Source organism: Anastrepha obliqua, chromosome 6, assembly GCF_027943255.1.
Source record: "Anastrepha obliqua isolate idAnaObli1 chromosome 6, idAnaObli1_1.0, whole genome shotgun sequence".
NCBI lineage: Eukaryota > Metazoa > Arthropoda > Insecta > Diptera > Tephritidae > Anastrepha > Anastrepha obliqua.
In genome coordinates, this window is record NC_072897.1 from 15,427,508 (window position 1) to 15,435,210 (window position 7,703).

A 7,703-nucleotide genomic window follows, 5' to 3' on the forward strand; every position below is an offset into this window, starting at 1 on the left:
CTATAATTACTAATAAACTTTTCTAAATCAGTCATTTATTCGATTCGCAGTTTTTATGCACATACCTATTCTGCGTTAGTTGAAAGTTTGTATGCGTAATTATATATAATATATACATATGTATGTGTGTATGCGCGTTTGGCTTTCAGGACGGATAATAGAATGATATTTTCTCAACAATATAATTTGGATTTGATGAAAGAGATTAAAGACATATGTATGTACATATTTTCTGTTTTGATTGATTTATATAAAAATCAGGTCATATCCAGTATGAACTATTTTATACCGAAAGAAATTTCCATTTATGAAATACAAAAAAAAAACAGTATTTTAAAGAAATTTTAATTAAAATAAACTGAAAAATTTTACCAAACTTTCCTGGTTTGAATTGTAAAAAAAAATGTGCAAGAAAAAAAATATGACTTCAGGACTTGAACCTGAATTAAATACGTGCCAAAAAACCAAACAAATAATTCCGCCGACTTTAGCTTCTGCACCACAAATTAACTGCCGCGCGGTCTTCTTAATCGCAAATTTATTCGCTTCGCTGTGGGCATGAAATAAGCCGATTTCCTTAGTAGTGTGCCGAAAAATCTTATGAAATTCCTTAGTAGTTTGGTAAACGCAGAAAAAATCTGAATTCCTGTCCTAGCGTGGTAAGTAAATATAGAAACCCTCCACTTGCGTGGTATATATCTGCAATCCCCCACTAGTGAGGAAAGTTGAATTTGAAAATTCCTTAATATGAATCTTCAAATTAGTACTCGAAAAAAGCTCATTTAACATTTGCTCCTTCTCATTCCATTAACATTCTCTGGTATTACTATAAAAAAATTATTACAAAAGTGTGAGCTGTTACAATTACATTATAAATTTGTTATCTCCAATTAAGGCTCCTGAAAATAAAATATAATGTTCCAATATCTTTATGATTTGTTGAAAATAATAATCATTGTCGCGATTAAGTATTTAGAAATTAAATAGATTTAACTAAATTTTAAAATATGGATGATTAAATGGCTGAAGATTAGGCGATAGATTGTAAATCTATTTATATGAATAAATTCTTTTTAATCAAAACAAATTTACTAAATAAGTAGATTTAACGAAATTTTTGGCTTTGGTCAATAATAACATTAGACTGCAATTCTAAAGAAGTAAATATGATTTAATTTATATTTATAGCTTTGGAGGTTATTAGTTTATTTAACTTAAAGCCTTTAGTTTTATTGTGAGTACTAATCTTTCAAATTTATAGTAATTAAATTTATAATTATTTTGATTATATTTAAATGAAGGTAGGGAGGAGTTGTATTTGTATTATATTGTTGTATTTATTTAGTGTTTATATAGAAATACATGTATATAATTTGTTCAATTATTTTCATTATAGTTTAATATATATTAAAAGCAGCAAAACATTAACTTAAATAAAAAATTATGTAATTAAAGTTATTACAGTTATAATTGTTATAATTGTTATAAGAGTATATTGATTATTTAAGACTAATAGTTGAATGACCAATTATTTTGGTAAAACTCCAATGAATAGTGGAAGTCCACCTAAAGATAATAAAATTTAGAAATAATATAAATTTAAAGATTTTTGAATTGAATAGTTGGTTAAAGTGACAGGTACATTTTAAAATTATTTAAAATAAATGTTAAACTAAATGATGAAAATGTATAAAAAAAAAAAAAAAACTGTTCATATTGATTCACTAGCTTTTATTGCAGCTAGTTTTCATCCTAGATGATTAATTGATGAAAATGCTATAAGTTTACGTAAAGATGTTTGATTTAATCCTCTTATTGATCCAACAATTGTTGAAAGAATCATTACTGAAAAAACAAAAGTATTTGTTGAATTCTAATATATAAAATTAATATAACTGGCGCAATTTTTTGTCATGTTATTAATATATATATACATACATATATATAATTGGCGCGTACACCCTTTCTGGGTATTTGGCCGAGCTCTTCCTCCTATTTGTGGTGTGCGTCTTGATGTTGATCCACAAATGGAGGGACCTACAACGGCAAATATTTCTTATGAGGAGCTTTTTCATGGCAGAAATACACTCGGAGGTTTGCCATTGCCTGCCGAGGGGCGACCGCTGTTAGAAAAAACGTCTTTTTTATTTTGATCTTTCTCCGAGATTCGAACCTACGTTCTCTCTGAATTCCGAATGGTAAAGCATTTATTCATGATAAACCTTCTATAACATTAGTAAATCAAAAATGAAAAGGCGAAGCTCCTCTTTTTAATAGTAGAGAGGAATAAATAATTATATTATAGACGGCACGCGAACCACACAGGTGGAAGAGGTAAACTTCGTTAAAAAACTCCCTCAACCCGTGCCTATTGGGTGGGTTTGGCAGCCGGGGGACTAAACGAGGCTGTCTTCGAACGGAGTCCTCCTGATATCAGGCCGCCTCTGGTTGTAACGGTGGCCTTGCCATGGTATGGGGCGCTGCCATGGTCGACCGGATAGTTCCCCTTTATCCTCTTTGGTCACCGCGCATGGTGACATGCGCAGCTCACAAACTTAACCAACAGTCGGACAAATGGACATGACGTACGAGCAATGACGAACTGAGGATGACTGCGTCACCCTCAGAGAATGAGCTCTTGGCATTCCAAACCGTTCGCACGACGAGGCTGGGAAGGTAACGAAGAAGCACAAGATTTCGGATCAGGGTAGAGTTGCCTACCAAGCGATTTCGTGAGGTGGCACGGCATTGGTGGATGAAACCTCTAACCGCGGAAAACCAGTGCTTCACAAGTGGTTAGAGATAGAGGCACGGTTGTCTTGCATAGTCGTCGACCATGTCATGGTGAGCCCGGAGGGTCAAACACCAGGTTTCGATTCGGTGGTGGTAGTCCGCGGTTACCGTGTCATAAAATCCGGTTACCAATTCTCACTGTATTTTCTGACAAATGTGATTGGTAAAATCCACAACAGCTGTGAAGGTTTGAAACGCAAGCTAATTCGGGCTAGTGAGATTCCACGAAGGCCGAGGGCTCGCATCTGTGTACCAAAGATGGAGTTTGAAGCTAATCAACTGATCCCCTACCTTGAGGCTCATAATCGCTCGGTGCTGATGACTGACTGGTCGATCATCAAAGCGGAGGCTCCGTAAAAGCCCAGCACATCTTTCCTCCTTCTAAGTACAGAAAATAGTCTAGGACCACTGGAGAAAAAGGGAAATAAACTTCGGTTCGGCATTCGGAAGACCCAGCTGAAGATTTTCCGTTCTGCGTACCCAGAAGTCCTCTTCCAGGATGAGGTTGATGGTGCCAACGAACTGCTGCCTGCCATGCAGCTAGATGACACCGAGTTCGAAATAGGAAACCAATAAACATGGGTTTAAGGGCTGTCCAAATTAATCTTCAGCATTCACAGACTAAACCGTTCTCCTGGTGGAGGAAGAGGTGGACATCGCATCATTTCAGGAACCCTGGGTGTAGAGCACCGAGGTGAAGGGGTACTCTGGAAAAAACTACAATATCTACTGCAAACGGAGAGAAGGTAATCCCAGAAAATGTGTTGTACCTAAAAAACATTTAAACACATTTTTAATTCCATTGTATAGTTCACAGTATGTGACGGCTGTTGATGTGGTAGCCACTGACGGAGTCAGAATGACACTTTTCTCTATATACATGGCACATGATAGACCAGCACCGCCTGAGGAGACCCGTAAGCTTGTGCAGGAAAACTCAAGCAAAACCCTGCTTCTCGATGTCAATGTGAGGCATGCCTTATGGGGAAGCTCCGAAACACACGACCGAAGTGAGTCTCTTTATGATTTTATAATTAACACTAACTTGTTGGTATGTAACAGGGGAACACTCCCACTTTCACCTTTCCCAGTACGGAGTACTTCAGGGGATGGGAGGAGGTGATCGATGTTACCCTATTGTCTGAAAACAGCTTAGTAAGGTTAAACAATTGGAGGGTCTCCAACAAAAGGTCTTTTTCGGATCACAGCTGGATCTTCTACGATCTGGTTCTTAATGTTGATCCGCCCTTACCATATAGAAATCCACTAAGGTTCAGAAACGTAGTTAATAAAAGGATAGGAGAGATTCCCATCCACCAAAGTACTCTGACCGAAAACCTTGGGAGTAGGGTCACAACACTGGAGAAGGCATTTAGTAGGGCTAACAAAACGTCCTGCCCCATTAAATTTACGAAAAAATCCCATTCTCCTTGGTGGAGCAGTGAGCTCTCAAAACTGAGGGAAAAATCTAGATCAATGTTTAACCTCAGCTACTCGACAGAAAATTGGGAATTGTACAGAGAGAGTCGGAGAAAATACAAGAAGGCAATTAAGGCCGCCAAGAAAGAGAGCTGGAGTGAATTTTGTTCACCAATCGAATCCACCAGGGATTCTACTATGCTCAGCCATGTCCTATCCAAAGGTCATTCAATGGCTTCTTGGGACAAGAGACCTGATTATACTTCGATTGCCATGACAAAAGAATCCTTAGAACTTATGCTGAACACGCATTTTCCGGGGTGCAGTGTCCACGATAGTGGGAGAGGAAATATCAGCCGGAGTCAATATAATCCACAGCATCTTGCAAAAGAAATAATTACAAAGGAGGATGTTGCATGGGCAATTAAATATTTTCACATTTTTAACCTCCGGGGCCAGATGAGATCTTTCCAAAGATGTTACAGGAAACCTTGGACTGCATCCTAGCATGGGTAGAGGAAATTTTTAAAGCGTGTTTAAATTTAGGTCATATTTCAGATAGTTGGAAACTAGGCAAGGTCGTTTTCATTCCAAAAATAGACAGGAGGGGACATGAGTCAGTGAAGGACTATAGGCCAATCAGTCTTTCGTCTTTCATGTTAAAAAGCTTTGAAAGACTTTTGGATGTATATCTCAGAAGCTCTTTGGAGAGCTGTGGTATATCATCTGCACAACACTCTTACCCTAAAGGCAAATCTACGGAGACAGCACTTCACGAGGTAATCCGAAAAATAGAGGGTTCTCTAAAGAAAAAACATCATACCAAGGCGGCATAACCAAGAAGGTCCACAGAGGCACTCCACAGGAGGGAGTATTACCTCCATTTCTCTGCTTATGCGTTATTAGCAAAATCTTAACAAATCTGAATAGAGGTGGGGTAAAAGCGGTGGCGTACGATGATGATGTGGTACTAATGGCGTCAGGATTGTGCCCTAATACGATCAGTGGGATCATCCAAAGGGCGTTAGGTGAGCTTAACTCTTGGGCCACAGGCTGTTGCCCAGGTTTAAACCCGCGTAAAACAGAACTTATGCTTTTCACCACCACATATAAGGTACCAACTTTTACCCTACCAAATACCAACGGACAAACTCTCTCACTATGACCCAGCGCAAAGTACTTAAGGGTAATTCAGCACTCCAAACTTAGCTGGAAATTAAACGTCGAAGAACGGGTAAGGAAAGCAGAAATTGCTTTATATGCCTGCAAACGTATGCTTGGAAGAAGATGGGGTCTTCAACCTAAGCATACATTATGGCTGAGTAAGGCAGTTATACGACCCATTCTATCGTATGGTTCGGTAGTTTGGTGGAAAGCTCTAGGGAGAGAGTACAATACCAAATTACTCGACAGAATACAAAGATCAGCCTGTGCAATAACGGTCGGTGCAATCAGATCATGTCCTAGAGAGGCTCTCAATGCTCTGACACACGTTATTCCAATAGACCTACATATAAAGAAAACGGCAACCATGAGTGCATTTAGGTTAAAAGAAGCGGGTCGCTGGAAAGAAAAAAACTTATGGTCATGCCAGTCTATTATTGCGACAAACTCAGTTAACCTCGGTGAGGACAGATAACATCGTCCCGACGGTAACACTCAATAGGAACTTTGTCACTCTCTTTCCATCTAAGGAAGAATGGAATAAGGGATTATCTCTAAACAACTTCGACACTGCAGTCTATACAGATGGCAGTAAAATGGATTGTGGTGTTGGAGCTGGTATATATTCTCATAGACTTGGAATTGAAAAATCTGTGCGTCTCCCTAATACCAGCAGCGTCTTCCAAGCGGAAGTAATAGCAATTGGGGAAGCCTGTAGGTTACTAATCGCAGATTTCTCTTTCAAGGGCAATATCGCTATTCTTTCGTATAGCCAAGCTGCAATCCAGGCGCTGGACGCGACTATAACAATCTCTAAAGTGGTGGAGCAAAGTAGGAGTAGCCTCACCAACTTGAGTGAAAACCACAGAGTAACCTTAATTGGGGTCCCGGGACACCGGAACATAGAAGGTAACGAAAAAGCTGATGAACTGGCAAGAGGGGGATCTGCCATGAATAGCGCTCTTGCAGTACCGGTATTCACTCCACTAGGTGCGGTCAAAAATGCAATTTCCCTAAAATACCTTCGAATTGCAGATTGTAGATGGAGAGACCAGACGAAATGCAAAATCAGCAGAACGTTATGGCCCACCTACAACCTCAAGCAATCGTCGACATTAATAAACATGAAACGACGGGACACCTGTAGACTTACGGCGGTCATAACTGGCTTCTGGTCTATCGGAGAACAAGCCGCCAAAATGGGCATCCCTCATAACACATACTGTCATAGTTGTAAACAACCGGGGGAAAAAGAAACAATTTTCCATTTCCTCTGTGAATGCCCTGCCCTATGGAAGGACAGAATGTTAACCCTGGGCAAACCGCTGTTCGAGAGTCTCGAGCAGCTGTCTGGCTTAGAAAACAACAACCTAATAAGGTTCCTAAACCGCACAGACTGGATATAGTCCTGCTGTAAATAACTGGCAAACAATTTGGTAACGAGGATGTGGCAACAAAATGGTGCGGAAGCGCTAGTTGGATTCTGGATGAATCACCAACCAACCAACCAAGAGTATTACTTACAAGAATCGCAAAGAAAAATGGCACTTCGATTGGGAATACACTTTTCGTGGGCCCAAATTTGTTCGCTTTGCAGACAAGAGGTCCAAGGCTTCATTATTATATCCTCCCCATAAATTTTGCCACAGTAGTTTCAAGAGGATTCTTTTGTTGGTGGAGCATTTGGAAACTCCTCTTCATTGTCACTTGAATGCGAGTCAACAAACGATTTGGTAGAAATATTTTTTTTATTAGAGGGTTTTGGGGATGGATTAATCGGAGCATTCCGTTTTCTGTTAATGCTTTCAATGCTCTGTAACAAATTACACTTATAAGGCGAAGTTGTTAAAACAGTTGCCTTTGTTTTCCGGCCTTTCCGATTAGGTGGAGGATCTCGTAGCTTTGGTGGTGGAGATATTTCCCAGTGAGTGACGAGTCCTCGGCTTGTGCTTGCTTCTATAAACAAATTTAATAGCGTTACTAAAGTTTCCATAGATTTTATTGCGAAACTTCCGAATTTCAGGCTCACTTTCCATGGTTGATGCGGCTGGGGGTTCTTCTGTCGTTGAATTTATAGTTTCAACTAGATCCTCTGAGAAGACAATATATCTAGCAAGATTTTTTATATTTAAAACTGAATCGTACCTGATGATGATGAGTTCCCAGCTATAAAATCTGCATCTGTGAAAATATGTTTGTCAAACGGATAAATCCCCGTGGCTTTAAAACCATTTATTGCAATTTGTCCAGTTTGAACCCTCAAATAAGCCTTAGTAAATAGTCCTGCGATATCAAAACGTGTAACTTTTCTGCCCTGCTCACGCATA

The 7,703-nt window shown here is 39.2% G+C and overlaps 1 pseudogene; it reads right to left on the reverse strand.

The window, feature by feature from the left end:
• Nucleotides 1-1,441: 1,441 nt before the first annotated feature.
• On the reverse strand, nucleotides 1,442-7,412 carry LOC129250159 (NADH-ubiquinone oxidoreductase chain 2-like; annotated as a pseudogene).
• Nucleotides 7,413-7,703: the final 291 nt, after the last annotated feature.